Here is a 20,310-nt window from a genome sequence, read left to right on the forward strand (position 1 = left end):
TTTCTAGTAGTTACACATCAAATCTAAGCTGTCTGAAGTGTTTTTCGAAAGTTATCAACATTTTTTATGTTTGGCGTTCCGGAATCGACCTTATCTCAGTCTGAAAACGTGTTGTCTGCATTGTGCCATAACTTTGCATGAAAGCTTCCGAACACGAAATTTAACCTCCCACTATAGCAGAAAGGGTCTTTTTAGTAGTTGCACATCAAATCTAAGCTGTCTGAAGTGTTTTTCCAAAGTTATCAACACTTTTATGTTTGGCGTTCCGGAATCGACCTTATCTCAGGCTCAAAATGCGTTTTCTGCATTGTGCCAAAACTTTGCAGAGAAGCTTCTGAACATTAAATTTTAACCTCCCACTATAGCACAAAGGGTCTTTCTAGTAGTTGCACATCAAATCGAAGCTGTCTGAAGTGTTTTCCAAACTTATCAACTTTTTTATGTTTGGCGTTCCGGAATCGACCTCATCTCAGGCTGAAAACGCGTTTTCTGCATTGTGCCATAACTTTGCAGAGAAGCTTCAGAACATGAAATTTTCAACTCCCACTACAACAAAAAGGGTGTTTGTAGCAGTTGCACATCAAATCTTAGCTGTCTGAAGAGTTTTTCGAAAGTTATCAACATTTTTATGTTTGGCGTTCCGTAATCGACCTTATCTCAGGCTCAAAACGCGTTTTACGCATTGTGCCATAACTTTACAGGGATGCTTCAGAACATGAAATGTTCACCTCCCACTATAGCAGAAAGGGTCTTTCTAGTAGTTGCACATCAAATTTAAGCTGTCTGAAGTGTTTTTCCAAAGTTATCAACATTTTTATGTTTGGCGTTCCGGAATCAACCTTATCTCAGGCTGAAAACGCGTTTTCTGCATTGTGCCATAACTTTGCATGGATGCTTCCGAACATGAAATTTGCACCTCCCACTATAGCAGAAAGGGTCTTTTTAGTAGTTGCAGATCAAATCTAAGCTGTCTGAGCTTATCGACCTTATCTCAGGCTGAAAACGCGTTTTACGCATTGTACCATAACTTTGCATGAAAGCTTCAGAACATGAAATTTTCACCTCCCACTACAACAAAAAGGGTGTTTGTAGCAGTTGCACATCAAATCTAAGCTGTCTGAAGTGTTTTTCGAAAGTTATCAACATTTTTATGTTTGGCGTTCCGGAATCGACCTTATCTCAGGCTCAAAACGCGTTTTACGCATTGTGCCATAACTTTACAGGGAAGCTTCAGAATATGAAATGTTCACCTCCCACTATAGCAGAAAGGGTCTTTCTAGTAGTTGCACATCAAATTTAAGCTGTCTGAAGTGTTTTTCCAAAGTTATCAACATTTTTATGTTTGGCGTTCCGGAATCAACTTTATCTCAGGCTGAAAACGCGTTTTCTGCATTGTGCCATAACTTTGCATGGATGCTTCCGAACATGAAATTTGCACCTCCCACTATAGCAGAAAGGGTCTTTTTAGTAGTTGCACACCAAATCTAAGCTGTCTGAAGTGTATTTCCAAAGTTATCAACATTTTTATGTTTGGCGTTCCGGAACCAACCTTATCTCAGGATGAAAAATCGTTATGTGCATTGTCCCATAACTTTGCAGGGAAGCTTCAGAACATATAATTTTGACCTCCCACTATAGCAGAAAGGGTCTTTCTGGTAGTTGCACATCAAATCTAAGCTGTCTGATGTGTTTTTCCAAAGTTATCAACATTTTTATGTTTGGCGTTCCGGAATCGACCTTATCTCAGGCAGAAAACGCGTTTTTTACGCATTGTGCCATAACTTTGCATGAAAGCTTCCGAACATGAAATTTTAACCTCACACTATAGCAGAAAGGGTCTTTCTAGTAGTTGCACATCAAATTTAAGCTGTCTGAAGTGTTTTTCCAAAGTTATCAACATTTTTATGTTTGGCGTTCCGGAATCAACTTTATCTCAGGCTGAAAACGCGTTTTCTGCATTGTGCCATAACTTTGCATGGATGCTTCCGAACATGAAATTTGCACCTCCCACTATAGCAGAAAGGGTCTTTTTAGTAGTTGCACACCAAATCTAAGCTGTCTGAAGTGTATTTCCAAAGTTATCAACATTTTTATGTTTGGCGTTCCGGAACCAACCTTATCTCAGGATGAAAAATCGTTATGTGCATTGTCCCATAACTTTGCAGGGAAGCTTCAGAACATATAATTTTGACCTCCCACTATAGCAGAAAGGGTCTTTCTGGTAGTTGCACATCAAATCTAAGCTGTCTGATGTGTTTTTCCAAAGTTATCAACATTTTTATGTTTGGCGTTCCGGAATCGACCTTATCTCAGGCAGAAAACGCGTTTTTTACGCATTGTGCCATAACTTTGCATGAAAGCTTCCGAACATGAAATTTTAACCTCACACTATAGCAGAAAGGGTCTTTCTAGTAGTTGCACATCAAATCTAAGCTGTCTGAAGTGTTTTTCCAAACTTATCAACATTTTTATGTTTGGCGTTCCGGAACCAACCTTATCTCAGGCTGAAAACACGTTTTCTGCATCGTGCCATAACTTTGCAGGGAAGCCTCAGAACATGAAATGTTCACCTCCCACTATAGCAGAAAGGGTCTTTTTAGTAGTTGCACATCAAATCTAAGCTGTCTGAAGTGTTTTTCCAAAGTTATCAACATTTTTATGTTTGGCGTTCCGGAATCGACCTTATCTCAGGCTGAAAACGCGTTTTACGCATTGTGCCATAACTTTACCGGGAAGCTTCAGAAAATGAAATTTTCACCTCCCACAATAGCAGAAAGGGTCTTTCTAGTAGTTGCACATCAAATCTAAGCTGTCTGAAGTGTTTTTCCAAAGTTATCAACACTTTTATGTTTGGCGTTCCGGAATCGACCTTATCTCAGGCTCAAAATGCGTTTTCTGCATTGTGCCAAAACTTTGCAGAGAAGCTTCTGAACATAAAATTTTAACCTCCCACTATAGCACAAAGGGTCTTTCTAGTAGTTGCACATCAAATCGAAGCTGTCTGAAGTGTTTTCCAAACTTATCAACTTTTTTATGTTTGGCGTTCCGGAATCGACCTCATCTCAGGCTGAAAACGCGTTTTCTGCATTGTCCCATAACTTTGCAGGAAAGCGTCAGAAAATGAAATTTTGACCTCTCACTATAGCAGAAATGGTCTTTCTAGTAGTTGCACATCAAATCTAAGCTGTCTGAACTGTTTTTCGAAAGTTATCAACATTTTTATGTTTGGCGTTCCGGAATCGACCTTATCTCAGTCTGAAAACGCGTTGTCTGCATTGTGCCATAACTTTGCATGAAAGCTTCCGAACATGAAATTTTAACCTCCCACTGTTGCAGAAAGGGTCTTTTTAGTAGTTGCGCATCAAATCTAAGCTGTCTGAATTGTTTTTCCAAAGTGATCAACATTTTTATGTTTGGCGTTCGGGAATCGACCTTATCTCAGGCTCAAAATGCGTTTTCTGCATTGTGCCATAACTTTACAGGGAAGCTTCAGAACATGAAATGTTCACCTCCCACTATAGCAGAAAGGGTCTTTCCAGTAGTTGCACATCAAATCTAAGCTGTCTGAAGTGTTTTTCCAAAGTTATCAACACTTTTATGTTTGGCGTTCCGGAATCGACCTTATCTCAGGCTGAAAACGCGTTTTACGCATTGTGCCATAACTCTGCAGGGAAGCTTCAGAACATGAAATTTTGACCTCCCACTATAGCAGAAATGGTCTTTCTAGTAGTTGCACATCAAATCTAAGCTGTCCGAAGTGTTTTTCAAAAGTTATCAACATTTTTATGTTTGGTGTTCCGGAATCGACCTCATCTCAGGCTGAAAACGCGTTTTCTGCATTGTGCCATAACTTTGCAGAGAAGCTTTAGAACATGAAATTTTCACCTCCCACTACAACAAAAAGGGTGTTTGTAGCAGTTGCACATCAAATCTAAGCTGTCTGAAGAGTTTTTCGAAAGTTATCAACATTTTTATGTTTGGCGTTCCGTAATCGACCTTATCTCAGGCTCAAAACGCGTTTTACGCATTGTGCCATAACTTTACAGGGATGCTTCAGAACATGAAATGTTCACCTCCCACTATAGCAGAAAGGGTCTTTCTAGTAGTTGCACATCAAATTTAAGCTGTCTGAAGTGTTTTTCCAAAGTTATCAACATTTTTATGTTTGGCGTTCCGGAATCAACCTTATCTCAGGCTGAAAACGCGTTTTCTGCATTGTGCCATAACTTTGCATGGATGCTTCCGAACATGAAATTTGCACCTCCCACTATAGCAGAAAGGGTCTTTTTAGTAGTTGCAGATCAAATCTAAGCTGTCTGAGCTTATCGACCTTATCTCAGGCTGAAAACGCGTTTTACGCATTGTACCATAACTTTGCATGAAAGCTTCAGAACATGAAATTTTCACCTCCCACTACAACAAAAAGGGTGTTTGTAGCAGTTGCACATCAAATCTAAGCTGTCTGAAGTGTTTTTCAAAAGTTATCAACATTTTTATGTTTGGCGTTCCGGAATCGACCTTATCTCAGGCTCAAAACGCGTTTTACGCATTGTGCCATAACTCTGCAGGGACGCTTCAGAACATGAAATTTTCACCTGCCACTATAGCAGAAAGGGTCTTTCGAGTAGTTGCACATCAAATCTAAGCTGTCTGAAGTGTTTTTCCAAAGTTATCAACATTTTTATGTTTGGCGTTCCGGAATCAACTTTATCTCAGGCTGAAAACGCGTTTTCTGCATTGTGCCATAACTTTGCATGGATGCTTCCGAACATGAAATTTGCACCTCCCACTATAGCAGAAAGGGTCTTTTTAGTAGTTGCACACCAAATCTAAGCTGTCTGAAGTGTATTTCCAAAGTTATCAACATTTTTATGTTTGGCGTTCCGGAACCAACCTTATCTCAGGATGAAAAATCGTTATGTGCATTGTCCCATAACTTTGCAGGGAAGCTTCAGAACATATAATTTTGACCTCCCACTATAGCAGAAAGGGTCTTTCTGGTAGTTGCACATCAAATCTAAGCTGTCTGATGTGTTTTTCCAAAGTTATCAACATTTTTATGTTTGGCGTTCCGGAATCGACCTTATCTCAGGCTGAAAACGCGTTTTACGCATTGTGCCATAACTTTGCATGAAAGCTTCCGAACATGAAATTTTAACCTCACACTATAGCAGAAAGGGTCTTTCTCGTAGTTGCACATCAAATCTAAGCTGTCTGAAGTGTTTTTCCAAACTTATCAACATTTTTATGTTTGGCGTTCCGGAACCAACCTTATCTCAGGCTGAAAACACGTTTTCTGCATCGTGCCATAACTTTGCAGGGAAGCCTCAGAACATGAAATGTTCACCTCCCACTATAGCAGAAAGGGTCTTTTTAGTAGTTGCACATCAAATCTAAGCTGTCTGAAGTGTTTTTCCAAAGTTATCAACATTTTTATGTTTGGCGTTCCGGAATCGACCTTATCTCAGGCTAAAAACACGTTTTCTGCATTGTGCCATAACTTTGCAGGGAAGCTTCAGAACATGAAATTATCACCACCCACTATAGCAGAAAGGGTCTTTCTAGCAGTTGCACATGAAATCTAAGCTGTCTGAAACGTTTTTCCAAAGTTATCAACATTTTTATTTTTGGTGTTGCGGAACCCACGTTATCTCAGGCTGAAAAGCGTTTTTGTGCATTGTGCCATAACTTTGCAGAGAAGCTTCAGAACATGAAATTTTCACCTCCCACTGTAGCAGAAAGGGTCTTTCTAGTAGTTGCACATCAAATCTAAGCTGTCTGAAGTGTTTTTCCAAAGTTATCAACATTTTTATGTTTGGCGTTCCGGAATCGACCTTATCTCAGGCTGAAAACGTGTTTTCTGCAGTGTGTCATAACTTTGCAGGGAATCTTCAGAACATGAAATTTTCACATTCCACTACAGCAGAAGGGGACTTTCTCGTTGTTGCACATCAAATCTAAGCTGTCTGAAGTGTTTTTCCAAAGTTATCAAAATTTTTATGTTTGGCGTTCTGGAATCGACCTTATCTGAGGATGAAAACGCGTTTTCTGCATTGTGCCATAACTTTGCAGGGAAGCTTCAGAACATAAAATTTTATTTTCACCTCCCACTATAGCTGAAATGGTTTTTCGAGTAGTTGCACATCAAATCTAAGCTGTCTGAAATGTTTTTCCAAACTTATCAACATTTTTATGTTTGGCGTTCCGGAACCCACTTTATCTCAGACTGAAAACGCGTTTTACGCATTGTGCCATAACTTTGCAGGGAAGCTTCAGAACATAAAATTTTATTTTCACCTCCCACTAAAGCTGAAATGGTTTTTCGAGTAGTTGCACATCAAATCTAAGCTGTCTGAAATGTTTTTCCAAACTTATCAACATTTTTATGTTTGGCGTTCCGGAAACCACTTTATCTCAGGCTGAAAACGTGTTTTCTGCATTGTGCCATAACTTTGCAGTGAAGCCTCAGAACATGAAATTTTCACCTCCCACTATAGTAGAAAGGGCCTTTCTATTAGTTGCACATCAAATCGAAGCTGTCATAAGTGTTTTTCCAATGTGATCAACATTTTTATGTTTGGCGTTCCGGAATCGACCTTATCTCAGGCTGAAAACGCGTTTTCTGCATTGTGCCATAACTTTGCAGGGAAGCTTCAGAACATCAAATTTTCACCTCCCACTATAGCAGAAAGGGTCTTTCTAGTAGTTGCACATCAAATCTAAGCTGTCTGAAGTGTTTTTCCAAAGGTATCAACATTTTTATGTTTGGCGTTCCGGAATCGACCTCATCTCAGGCTGAAAACGCGTTTTCTGCATTGTGCCATAACTTTGCAGAGAAGCTTCAGAACATGAAATTTTCACCTCCCACTATAGCACAAAGGGTCTTTCTTGTAGTTCCACATCAAATCGAAGTTGTCTGAAGTGTTTTCCAAAGTTATCAACTTTTTTATGTTTGGCGTTCCGGAATCGACCTTATCTCAGGCTGAAAACGCGTTTTACGCATTGTGCCATAACTCTGCAGGGAAGCTTCAGAACATGAAATTTTGACCTCCCACAATAGCAGAAAGGGTCTTTCTAGTAGGTGCACATCAAATCTAAGCTGTCTGAAGTGTTTTTCCAAAGTTATCAACATTTTTATGTTTGGCGTTCCGGAATCGACCTTATCTCAGGCTCAAAACGCGTTTTACGCATTGTGCCATAACTCTGCAGGGACGCTTCAGAACATGAAATTTTCACCTGCCACTATAGCAGAAAGGGTCTTTCGAGTAGTTGCACATCAAATCTAAGCTGTCTGACGTGTTTTTCCAAAGTTACCAGCATTTTTATGTTTGGCGTTCCGGAATCGACCTCATCTCAGGCTGAAAACACGTTTTCTGCATTGTGCCATAACTTTGCATGGATGCTTCCGAACATGAAATTTTAACCTCCCACTATAGCAGAAAGGGACCTTTTAGTAGTTGCGCATCAAATCTAAGCAGTTGAAGTGTTTTTCGAAAGTGATCAACATTTTTATGTTTGGCGTTCGGGAATCGACCTTATCTCAGGCTCAAAATGCGTTTTCTGCATTGTGCCATAACTTTGCAGAGAAGCTTCAGAACATGACATTTTCACCTCCTACTATAGCAGAAATGGTCTTTCTAGTAGTTGCACATCAAATCTAAGCTGTCTGAAGTGTTTTTCCAAAGTTATCAACATTTTTATGTTTGGCGTTCCGGAATCGACCTTATCTCAGGCTGAAAACGCGTTTTACGCATTGTGCCATAACTTTACCGGGAAGCTTCAGAAAATGAAATTTTCACCTCCCACAATAGCAGAAAGGGTCTTTCTAGTAGTTGCACATCAAATCTAAGCTGTCTGAAATGTTTTTCCAAAGTTATCAACATTTTTATGTTTGGCGTTCCAGAACCAACCTTATCTCAGGCTGAAAACGCGTTTTCTGCATTGTGCCATAACTTTGCAGGGAAGCTTCAGAACATCAAATTTTCACCTCCCACTATAGCAGAAAGGGTCTTTCTAGTAGTTGCACATCAAATCTAAGCTGTCTGAAGTGTTTTTCCAAAGGTATCAACATTTTTATGTTTGGCGTTCCGGAATCGACCTCATCTCAGGCTGAAAACGCGTTTTCTGCATTGTGCCATAACTTTGCAGAGAAGCTTCAGAACATGAAATTTTCACCTCCCACTATAGCACAAAGGGTCTTTCTTGTAGTTCCACATCAAATCGAAGCTGTCTGAAGTGTTTTCCAAAGTTATCAACTTTTTTATGTTTGGCGTTCCGGAATCGACCTTATCTCAGGCTGAAAACGCGTTTTACGCATTGTGCCATAACTCTGCAGGGAAGCTTCAGAACATGAAATTTTCACCTGCCACTATAGCAGAAAGGGTCTTTCGAGTAGTTGCACATCAAATCTAAGCTGTCTGACGTGTTTTTCCAAAGTTATCAGCATTTTTATGTTTGGCGTTCCGGAATCGACCTCATCTCAGGCTGAAAACACGTTTTCTGCATTGTGCCATAACTTTGCAGAGAAGCTTCAGAACATGAAATTTTCACCTCCCACTACAACAGAAAGGGTGATTCTAGCAGTTGCACATCAAATCTAAGTTGTCTGAAGTGTTTTTCCAAAGTTATCATCATTTTTATGTTTGGTGTTCCGGAATCGACCTTATCTCAGGCTGAAAACGCGTTTTCTGCATTGTGCCATAACTGTGCATGGATGCTTCCGAACATGAAATTTTAACCTCCCACTATAGCAGAAAGGGACCTTTTAGTAGTTGCGCATCAAATCTAAGCAGTTGAAGTGTTTTTCGAAAGTGATCAACATTTTTATGTTTGGCGTTCGGGAATCGACCTTATCTCAGGCTCAAAATGCGTTTTCTGCATTGTGCCATAACTTTGCAGAGAAGCTTCAGAACATGACATTTTCACCTCCTACTATAGCAGAAATGGTCTTTCTAGTAGTTGCACATCAAATCTAAGCTGTCTGAAGTGTTTTTCCAAAGTTATCAACATTTTTATGTTTGGCGTTCCGGAATCGACCTTATCTCAGGCTGAAAACGCGTTTTACGCATTGTGCCATAACTTTACCGGGAAGCTTCAGAAAATGAAATTTTCACCTCCCACAATAGCAGAAAGGGTCTTTCTAGTAGTTGCACATCAAATCTAAGCTGTCTGAAATGTTTTTCCAAAGTTATCAACATTTTTATGTTTGGCGTTCCAGAACCAACCTTATCTCAGGCTGAAAACGCGTTTTCTGCAACGTGCCATAACTTTACAGGGAAGCTTCAGAACATGAAATGTTCACCCCCCACTATAGCAGAAAGGGTCTTTCTAGTAGTTACACATCAAATCTAAGCTGTCTGAAGTGTTTTTCGAAAGTTATCAACATTTTTTATGTTTGGCGTTCCGGAATCGACCTTATCTCAGTCTGAAAACGTGTTGTCTGCATTGTGCCATAACTTTGCATGAAAGCTTCCGAACACGAAATTTAACCTCCCACTATAGCAGAAAGGGTCTTTTTAGTAATTGCACATCAAATCTAAGCTGTCTGAAGTGTTTTTCCAAAGTTATCAACACTTTTATGTTTGGCGTTCCGGAATCGACCTTATCTCAGGCTCAAAATGCGATTTCTGCATTGTGCCAAAACTTTGCAGAGAAGCTTCTGAACATTAAATTTTAACCTCCCACTATAGCACAAAGGGTCTTTCTAGTAGTTGCACATCAAATCGAAGCTGTCTGAAGTGTTTTCCAAACTTATCAACTTTTTTATGTTTGGCGTTCCGGAATCGACCTCATCTCAGGCTGAAAACGCGTTTTCTGCATTGTGCCATAACTTTGCAGAGAAGCTTCAGAACATGAAATTTTCAACTCCCACTACAACAAAAAGGGTGTTTGTAGCAGTTGCACATCAAATCTAAGCTGTCTGAAGAGTTTTTCGAAAGTTATCAACATTTTTATGTTTGGCGTTCCGTAATCGACCTTATCTCTGGCTCAAAACGCGTTTTACGCATTGTGCCATAACTTTACAGGGATGCTTCAGAACATGAAATGTTCACCTCCCACTATAGCAGAAAGGGTCTTTCTAGTAGTTGCACATCAAATTTAAGCTGTCTGAAGTGTTTTTCCAAAGTTATCAACATTTTTATGTTTGGCGTTCCGGAATCAACCTTATCTCAGGCTGAAAACGCGTTTTCTGCATTGTGCCATAACTTTGCATGGATGCTTCCGAACATGAAATTTGCACCTCCCACTATAGCAGAAAGGGTCTTTTTAGTAGTTGCAGATCAAATCTAAGCTGTCTGAGCTTATCGACCTTATCTCAGGCTGAAAACGCGTTTTATGCATTGTACCATAACTTTGCATGAAAGCTTCAGAACATGAAATTTTCACCTCCCACTACAACAAAAAGGGTGTTTGTAGCAGTTGCACATCAAATCTAAGCTGTCTGAAGTGTTTTTCGAAAGTTATCAACATTTTTATGTTTGGCGTTCCGGAATCGACCTTATCTCAGGCTCAAAACGCGTTTTACGCATTGTGCCATAACTTTACAGGGAAGCTTCAGAATATGAAATGTTCACCTCCCACTATAGCAGAAAGGGTCTTTCTAGTAGTTGCACATCAAATTTAAGCTGTCTGAAGTGTATTTCCAAAGTTATCAACATTTTTATGTTTGGCGTTCCGGAACCAACCTTATCTCAGGATGAAAAATCGTTATGTGCATTGTCCCATAACTTTGCAGGGAAGCTTCAGAACATATAATTTTGACCTCCCACTATAGCAGAAAGGGTCTTTCTGGTAGTTGCACATCAAATCTAAGCTGTCTGATGTGTTTTTCCAAAGTTATCAACATTTTTATGTTTGGCGTTCCGGAATCGACCTTATCTAAGGCTGAAAACGCGTTTTACGCATTGTGCCATAACTTTGCATGAAAGCTTCCGAACATGAAATTTTAACCTCACACTATAGCAGAAAGGGTCTTTCTAGTAGTTGCACATCAAATCTAAGCTGTCTGAAGTGTTTTTCCAAACTTATCAACAATTTTATGTTTGGCGTTCCGGAACCAACCTTATCTCAGGCTGAAAACACGTTTTCTGCATCGTGCCATAACTTTGCAGGGAAGCCTCAGAACATGAAATGTTCACCTCCCACTATAGCAGAAAGGGTCTTTTTAGTAGTTGCTCATCAAATCTAAGCTGTCTGAAGTGTTTTTCCAAAGTTATCAACATTTTTATGTTTGGCGTTCCGGAATCGACCTTATCTCAGGCTAAAAACGCGTTTTCTGCATTGTGCCATAACTTTGCAGGGAAGCTTCAGAACATGAAATTATCACCACCCACTATAGCAGAAAGGGTCTTTCTAGCAGTTGCACATGAAATCTAAGCTGTCTGAAACGTTTTTCCAAAGTTATCAACATTTTTATTTTTGGTGTTGCGGAACCCACGTTATCTCAGGCTGAAAATGAGTTTTCTGCCTTGTGCCATAAATTTGCTGGGAAGCTTCAGAACATGAAATTTTCACATCCCAATATAACAGAAAGGGTCTTTCTAGTAGTTCCACATCAAATCTAAGCTGTCTGAAGTGTTTTTCCAAAGATATCAAGATATTTATGTTTGGCGTTCCGGGAACCACCTTATCTCAGGCTGAAAACGCGTTTTACGCATTGTGTCATAACTTTGCAGGGAAGCTTCAGAACATGACATTTTCACCTCCCACAATAGCAGAAAGGGTCTTACTAGTAGTTGTACAACAATATAAGCTGTCTGAAGTGTTTTTCCAAAGTCATCAACATTTTTATGTTTGGCGTTCCGGAACCTACCTTATCTCAGACTGAAAACGCCTTTTCTGCATTGTGCTATAACTTTGCAGGGAAGCTTCAGAACATGAAATTTTTACATCCCATTATAGCAGAAAGGGTGTTTCTAGTAGTTGCACACCAAATCTAAGCTGTCTGAATTGTTTTTCCAAAGTTATAAACATTTTTTATTTTTGGCTTTACGGAATCGACCTTATCTCAGGCTGAAAACGCGTTTTACGTATTGTGCCATAACTTTGCAGGGAAGCTTCAGAACATGACATTTGCACCCCCCACTATAGCAGAAAGGGTCTTTCTAGTAGTTGCACATCTAATCTAAGCTGTCTGCAGTGTTTTTCCAAAGTTACCTACGTTTTTATCTTTGGCGTTCCGGTATCGACCTTATCTCAGGCTGAAAATGCGTTTTCTGCATTGTGCCATGACTTTGCAGGGAAGCGTCAGAAGATGAAATTTTTACCTCCCACTATAGCAGAAAGGGTCTGTCTTGTAGTTGCACATCAAATCTAAGCTGTCTGAAGTGTTTTTCCAAAGTTATTGACAATTTTATGTTTGGCGTTTCGGAATCGACCTTATTTCAGGCTGAAAACGCGTTTTACGCATTGCGCCATAACTTTTCAGGGAAGCTTCAGAACATCGAATTTTCACCACCCACCATATCAGAAAGTGTCTTTCTAGTAGTTGCACATCAAATCTAAGCTGTCTGAAGTGTTTTTCCAAAGTTATCAACACTTTTATGTTTGGCGTTCCGAAACTCACCTTATCTCTGGCTGAATAGCGTTTTTGTGCATTGTGCCATAACTTTTCAGGGAAGCTTCAGAACATGAAATTTTAACCTCCCACTATAGCAGAAAGGGTCTTTCTAGTAGTTGCACATCAAATCTAAGCTGTCTGAAGTGTTTTTCCAAAGTTATTAACACTTTTATGTTTGGCGTTCCGAAACCCACCTTATCTAAGGCTGAAAACGCGTTTTACGCATTGTGCCATAACTTTGCATGAAGCTTCAGAACATGGAATTTTCACCTCCCACTATAACAGAAAGAATGTTTCTAGTAGTTGCAGATCAAATCTAACCTGTCTGAAATGTTTTTCCAAAGTTATCAACATTTTCATGTTTGGCGTTCCGGAACCCACCTTATCTCAGACTGAAAACGCATTTTACGCATTGTGCCATAACTTTGCAGGGAAGCTTCAGAACATGACATTTTCACCCCACCACTATAGCAGAAAGGGTCCTTGTAGTCGTTGCACATCTAATCTAAGCTGCCCGAAGTGTTTTTCCAAAGTTATCTACATTTTTATGTTTGACGTTCCGGAATCGACCTTATCTCAGGCTGAAAATGCGTTTTCTGCATTGTGCCATAACTTTGCAGGGAAGCTTCAGAACATCGAATTTTCACATCCCACTATATCAGAAAGTGTCTTTCTAGTAGTTGCACATCAAATCTAAGCTGTCTGAAGTGTTTTTCCAAAGTTCTCAACATTTTTACGCTTGGCGTTCCGGAACCCACCGTATCTCAGGCTGAAAACGCGTTTTCTGCATTGTGCCATAACTTCTCAGGGAAGCTTCAGAACATGAAATTGTCACATCGCACTATAGCAGAAAGGGTCTTTCTAGTCGTTGCACATCAAATCTAAGTTTTCTGGTGTTTTTCCAAAGTTATCAACATTTTTATGTTTGCCGTTCTGGAACCCACCTTATCTCAGTCTGAAAACGTGTTTTCTGCATTGTGCCATAACTTTGCAGGGAAGCCTCAGAACATGAAATTTTCACCTACAGCTATAGTAGAAAGGGTCTTTCTAGTAGTTGCACATCAAATCTAAGCAGTCTGAAGTGTCTTTCATAAGTTATCAACATTTTTATGTTCCTCGTTCCTGAACCCACCTTATATCAGGCTGACAATGCGTTTTCTGCATTGTGCCATAACTTTGCAAGGAAGCTTCAGAACATGAAATTTTCACCTCCCACTATAGCAGAAAGGGTCTTTCTCGTAGTTGCACTTCAAATCTAAGCTCTCTGAAGTGTTTTTCGAAAGTTATCAACATTTTTATGTTTGGCGTTCCGGAACCCACCTTATCTCAGGCTGAAAACGCGTTTTACGCATTGTGCCATAACTTTGCATAAAGCTTCAGAACATGAAATTTTCACCTCCCACTATAGCAGAAAGGGTCTGTCTTGTAGTTGCACATCAAATCTCAGCTGTCTGAAGTGTTTTCCAAAGTTATCAACATTTTTATGTTTGGCGTTCCGGAATCGACCTCATCTCAGGCTGAAAACCCGTTTTACGCATTGTGCCATAACTTTGGTGGGAAGCTTCAGATCATCGAATTTTCACCACCCACTATATCAGAAAGGGTCTTTCTAGTAGTTGCACATAAAATCTAAGCAGTCTGAAGTGTTTTTCCAAAGTTATCAACATTTTTATGTTTGGCGTTCCGGAATCTATCTTATCTCAGGCTGAAAATGTGTTTTCTGCATTGTGCCATAACTTTGCAAGGAAGCTTCAGAACATGAAATTTTAAACTTCCACTATAGCAGAAAATGTCTTTATAGTAGTTGCACATCAAATCTAAGCTGTCAAAAGTGTTTTTCCAAAGTAATGAACATTTTTATGTTTGGCGTTCCGGAATCGACCTTATCTCAGGCTGAAAACGCGTTTTACGCATTGTGCCATAACTTTACATAAAGCTTCAGAACATGAAATTTTCACCTCCCACTATAGCAGAAAGGGTCTTTCTTGTAGTTGCACATCAAATCTAAGCTGTCTGAAGTGTTTTTCCAAAGTAATGAACATTTTTATGTTTGGCGTTCTGGAACCCACCTTATCTCAGTCTGAAAACGTGTTTTCTGCAATGTGCCATAACTTTGCAGGGAAGCCTCCTAACATGAAATTTTCACCTCCCGCTATAGTAGAAAGGGTCCTTCTAGTTGTTGCACATCAAATCTCAACTGTCTGAAGTGTCTTTCCAAAGTTATCAACATTTTTATGTTTGGCCTTCCGGAATCGACCTTATCTCAGGCTGAAAACGCTTTTTACGCATTGTGCCATAACTTTGCAGGCAAGCTTCAGAACATAAAATTTTCACCTCCCACTATAGCAGAAAGGGTCTTTCTAGTAGTTGCACATCAAATCTGAGCTGTCTGAAGTGTTTTTCGTAAGTTATCAACATTTTTATGTTTGGCGTTCCGGAACAGACCTTATCTCAGGCTGAAAACGCATTTTCTGCATTGTGCCATAACTTTGCAGGGAAGCTTCAGAACATGAAATTTTCACCTCCCACTATAGCAGAAAGGGTCTTTCTTGTAGTTGCACATGATATCTAAGCTGTCTGAAGTGTTTTTCGAAAGTTATCAACATTTTTATGATTGGCATTCCGGAACCCACCTTATCTCAGGCTGAAAACGTGTTTTCTGCATTGTGCCATAACTTTGCAGGGAAGCTTCAGAACATGAAAGTTTCACCTCGCACTATAGCAGAAAGGGTCTTTCTAGAAATTGCACATCAAATCTAAACTGTCTGAAGTGTTTTTCCAAAGTTGTCAACTTTTTTATGTTTGGTGTTCCGGAATCGACCTTATCTCAGGCTGAAAACGCGTTTTCTGCATTGTGCCATAACTTTGCAGGGAAGCTTCAGAACATGAAATTATCACCACCCACTATAGCAGAAAGCGTGTTTCTAGTAGTTGCACATAAAATCTAAGCTGTCTGAAGTGTTTTTCCAAACTTATCAATATTTTTGTGTTAGGCGTTCCGGAACCCACCTTATCTCAGGCTGAAAACGCGTTTTCTGCATTGTGCCAAAACTTTGCAGGGAAGCTTCAGAACATGAAATTTTCACCTCTCACTATCGCAGAAAGGGTCTTTCTAGTAGTTGCACATCAAATCTAAGCTCTCTGAAGTGTTTTTCCAAAGTTATCAACATTTTTATGTTTGGCGTTCCGGAATCGACCTTATCTCAGGCTGAAAACGTGTTTTACGCATTGTGCCATAACTTTGCAGGGAAGCTTCAGAACATGAAATTGTCACGACCCACTATAGCAGAAAGGGTCTTTCTCGTAGTTGCACATCAAATCTAAGCTGTCTGAATTGTTTTTCCAAAGATATTAACATTTTTATGTTTGGCGTTCCGGAACCCACCTTATCGCACGATGAAAACACATTTTCTGCATTGTGCCATAACTTTGCAGGGAAGCTTCAGAACATGAAAATTTCACATCCCACTATAGCAGAAAGGGTCTTTCTTGTAGTTGCACATCAAATCTAAGCTGTCTGAATTGTTTTTCCAAAGTTATCAACATTTTTATGTTTGGCGTTCCGGAACCCACCTTATCTCAGGCTGAAAACGCATTTTCTGCGTTGTGCCATGACTTTGCAGGGAAGCTTCAGAACATGAAATTTTCACCTCCCACTATAGCAGAACGGGTCTTTGTAGTAGTTGCACATCAAATCTTAGCTGTCTGAAGTGTTTTTTCGAAAGTTATCAACATTTTTACGTTTGGCGTTCAAGAACCCACCTTATCTCAGTTTTAAAATGCGTTTTCTGCGTTGTGCCATAACTTTGCAGGGAAGCTTCAGAACATGAAATTTTCACATCCCACTATAGCAGAAAGGGTCTTTCTAGTAGTTGCACATCAAATCTAAGCTGTCTGAATTGCTTTTCCAAAGTTATCAACATTTTTATGTTTGGCATTCCGGAACCCACCTTATCTCACGCTTAAAACGCGTTTTCTGCTCTGTGCCATAACTTTGCAGGGAAGCTTCAGAACATGAAATTTTCACCTCCCACTATAGCAGAAAGGGTCTTTCTAGTAGTTGCACATCAAATCTAAGCTGTCTGAAGTGTTTTTCCAAAGTTATCAACATTTTTATGTTTGGCGTTCCGGAATCGACCTTATCTCAGGCTGAAAACGTGTTTTACGCATTGTGCCATAACTTTGCAGGGAAGCTTCAGAACATGAAATTATCACCACCCACTATAGCAGAAAGGGTCTTTCTAGTAGTTGCACATCAAATCTAAGCTGTCTGAATTGTTTTTCCAAAGTTATTAACATTTTTATGTTTGACATTCCGGAACCCACCTTATCTCACCCTGAAAACGCGTTTTCTGCATTGTGCCATAACTTTGCAGGGAAGCTTCAGAACATGGAATTTTCACCTCCCACTTTCGCAGAAAGGGTCTTTCTAGTAGTTGCACATCAAATCTAAGCTGTCTGAAGTGTTTTTCCTAAGTTATCAACTTTTTTTATTTTTGGCGTTCTGGAATCGACCTTATCTCTGTCTGAAAATGCGAATTCTGCATTGTGCCATATTTTTGCAGGGAAGCTTCAGTACATTAAATTATCACCACCCACTATAACAGAAAGGGTGTTTCTAGTAGTTGCACATCAAATCTAAGATGTCTGAAGTGTTTTTCCAAACTTATCAATATTTTTGTGTTAGGCGTTCAGGAACCCACCTTATCTCAGGCTGAAAACACGTTTTCTGCATTGTGCCATAACTTTGCAGGGAAGCTTCAGAACATGAAATTTTCACATCCCACTATCCCAGAAAGGGTCTTTCTCGTAGTTGCACATCAAATCTAAGCTGTCTGAAGTGTTTTTCCAAAGTTATCAACATTTTTATGTTTGGCGTTCCGGAACCCACCTTATCTCACTCTGAAACCGCGTTTTCTGCATTGTGCCATAACTTTGCAGGGAAGCTTCAGAACATGAAAATTTCACCTCCCACTATAGCAGAAAGGGTCTTTCTATAAATTGCACATCAAATCTAAACTGTCTGAAGTGTTTTACCAAAGCCATCAACATTTTTATGTTTGGCGTTCCGAAACGCACCTTATCTCAGGCTGAAAAAGCGTTTTGTGCGTTGTGCCATAACTTCTCAGGGAAGCTTCAGAACATGAAATTTTCACCTACCATTATAGCAGAAAGGGTCTTTCGAGTAGTTGCACATCAAATCTAAGCTGTCTGAAGTGTTTTTCGAAAGCTATCAACATTTTTATGTTTGGTGTTCCGAAACCCTCCTTATCTCAGGCTGAAAACGCGTTTTGTGCATTGTGCCATAACTTCTCAGGGAAGCTTTTGACCTCCCACTATAGCAGAAAGGGTCATTCTAGCAGTTGCAGCTCAAATCTAAGCTGTCTGAAGTGCTTTTCGAAAGTTATCAACATTTTTATGTTTGGCGTTCCGAGACCCACCTTATCTCAGGCTGAAAACCCGTTTTCTGCATTCTGCCACAACTTCTCAGGGACGCTTCAGAATATGACATTTTCACATTCCACTATAGCAGAAAGGGGTTTTCTAGTAGTTACAGAACAAATCTAAGCTGTCTGAAGTGTTTTTAGAGGGTTGTCAATAGTTTTATTTTTGTCGGTCTGTAAACTACCTTTCCTTTGGCTTAAAATGCATTTTATGCACTGTTTATTCACTGCTCTGGGATGCCTGTGAACAGGAAAATTTCTCATGCAACTATAGGAGAAACACTCTTTCTTGTATAATAAACACTAAACCTACTTTTCGGAACTGTATTTCAGGGGGTTATCAACTTTTTTTTTTTTTTCTTGGTCAGAAACTCAGCTTCTCTCGGGCTGAATACACTTTTTCTCCACTCTTCACTCACTGCTCTGGGATTCCTCACAACATGAAAATTTCATCTGCAACAATAGGATAAACACTCTTTTTTGTATATTCAACACTAAACCTACATTTCTGAACGGTATTTCTGGTGGTTAACTTTTTTTTTGTGGTCTGAAACCCAGCTTTTGACGGGCTGAAAAGGCATTTTCTGCACTGTTCACTCACTGATCGGAATAGCCTCTGAACATGAAAATATCACGCACAACTATAGGAAAAAGAGCCTTTCTAGTGTGACGCCCACTTATGTGTGGTCACAGATTGTGTGTTAGATGTCATTTAATTGTTCAGCATGGAGTTGATTAACCGGCAGGTATATAATTAGGTCAGTAGAGAGCAGGATAGGACAGAGGTTGGGCATTGAAGATGTGTGGGTAAATAGGAAGTGACACTTTTTTTCATTACTTTTCTTCCCATCGCCAAATGTGGAAGCCTCGTGTGAATCTGTCTACATTTAGTTTCAGGTTAGTCAAATCCATTGTTTTATAATGTTTGTTCCACATCGGATTGACTGATTTGGGGTCTGAGTGTGAGGATGGTGACTCAATTTTTAAGTATACTGTTTTTCCTTCGTGCGTTGAGTTCGCTCTGTGTGGATGTGGCGCTTGTAAGCTAATACTGACAACCGACGTTGACATGGCACGGGTGATTGAGTTGTGTGGAGTTCAGTTTGCTTGTGGTGAATAACGGTGTTTGGTAAAAAGTAAGGTTTTATTATTTCTCAACACTAGCCAAAAGGTTTAATGGCAGAATTATACATTCAGATGAAAAGCAATTATGCATGTCGTTCATGATGTCTAACACTTGTCGTATGACAAAGTGAGATGTTTGTGAGTGATCAGATGGTGTCAGAAAGACATCTAATTGTGGTCTGGGTTACCACAATGAAAAAAAAAGAATCCCTTGGATTACTTTTCTCACCATCGACACATGTGGAAGCCTTGTGTGACTCTGTCCGCATTTTGTTTCAGACGGCGTTCTACTAACCACATTGAGACACCACTTTTTAACTGTAGACAAGGTCACAGTATTCAGACCTGTTACAGATGCAAAGTTTTTGATACAACGTTTTCTTCCTAAGCTTTTAGAGTGAGCAGAGGTGAGAGCAGCCGACTGGTCTCTCCAAGAGGTGTAACGATGATCAGCACGGCTATGATTTGGATTGCTAGGGTCACCCTGCCCCTTCGAACAGCGACGGTGTTCCCCCATGGGCAGCGGCTGTGTGTGGAGTAGGCGCCACGAGCAGAGCACCAGGCTGACGGACTGTTGAAACTCCAAAATTTCTGGGAGAGTGAGAGAGGTTCTGCGATGGATGAGCCGGTCCACGGAGCTCATAAAGAGCGCGATGATGTTCTCAAGCGCTATGAGCTGGTTGCCGACGGCGTAAACACCATTCCTCTGCGCTATGGTGGCTCTGTCAGAGGTGGTTGGGATGGTCATTCCTCAGAGGAGAGGTCGAGATCCCGGGGCGAACGCATCAGGCATTGTGCATGACGACTGAGTGAGCCGGAACGCCGCACTGCCAATCCAAACCCTCCACGTGGCAGTAAGCTCCGTACCTGACCAAGTGCGGTCCTAGTGCCAGTGGAGTGTCAGAACCGCGCCGGGAATAGTCCAGATTTCTTCCAGTTGTGGGCAGACAACATGCGGTCGTGATCTGTATGTGGTCTCGCCATCCAACGCCAGCTGGCCGTTAGTGAAGAGGGATGATTTTTGAGCTTCTGGTGGAGAGAGAGCGTCGTATCGAAGTTGACTTCGATACGACTTTGGCGGATGACATGAGGCGCAGGAGAAGATCAAGCAGGAACCTGACTCCACCATACGGAACTCAACCAAGTCTGGGAACACAGTCTACAGATCCAACTCATAGCAGC

The sequence above is a fragment of the Synchiropus splendidus genome, chromosome 3 (genome assembly GCF_027744825.2).
Source record: "Synchiropus splendidus isolate RoL2022-P1 chromosome 3, RoL_Sspl_1.0, whole genome shotgun sequence".
NCBI classification, from domain to species: Eukaryota; Metazoa; Chordata; class Actinopteri; order Syngnathiformes; family Callionymidae; genus Synchiropus; species Synchiropus splendidus.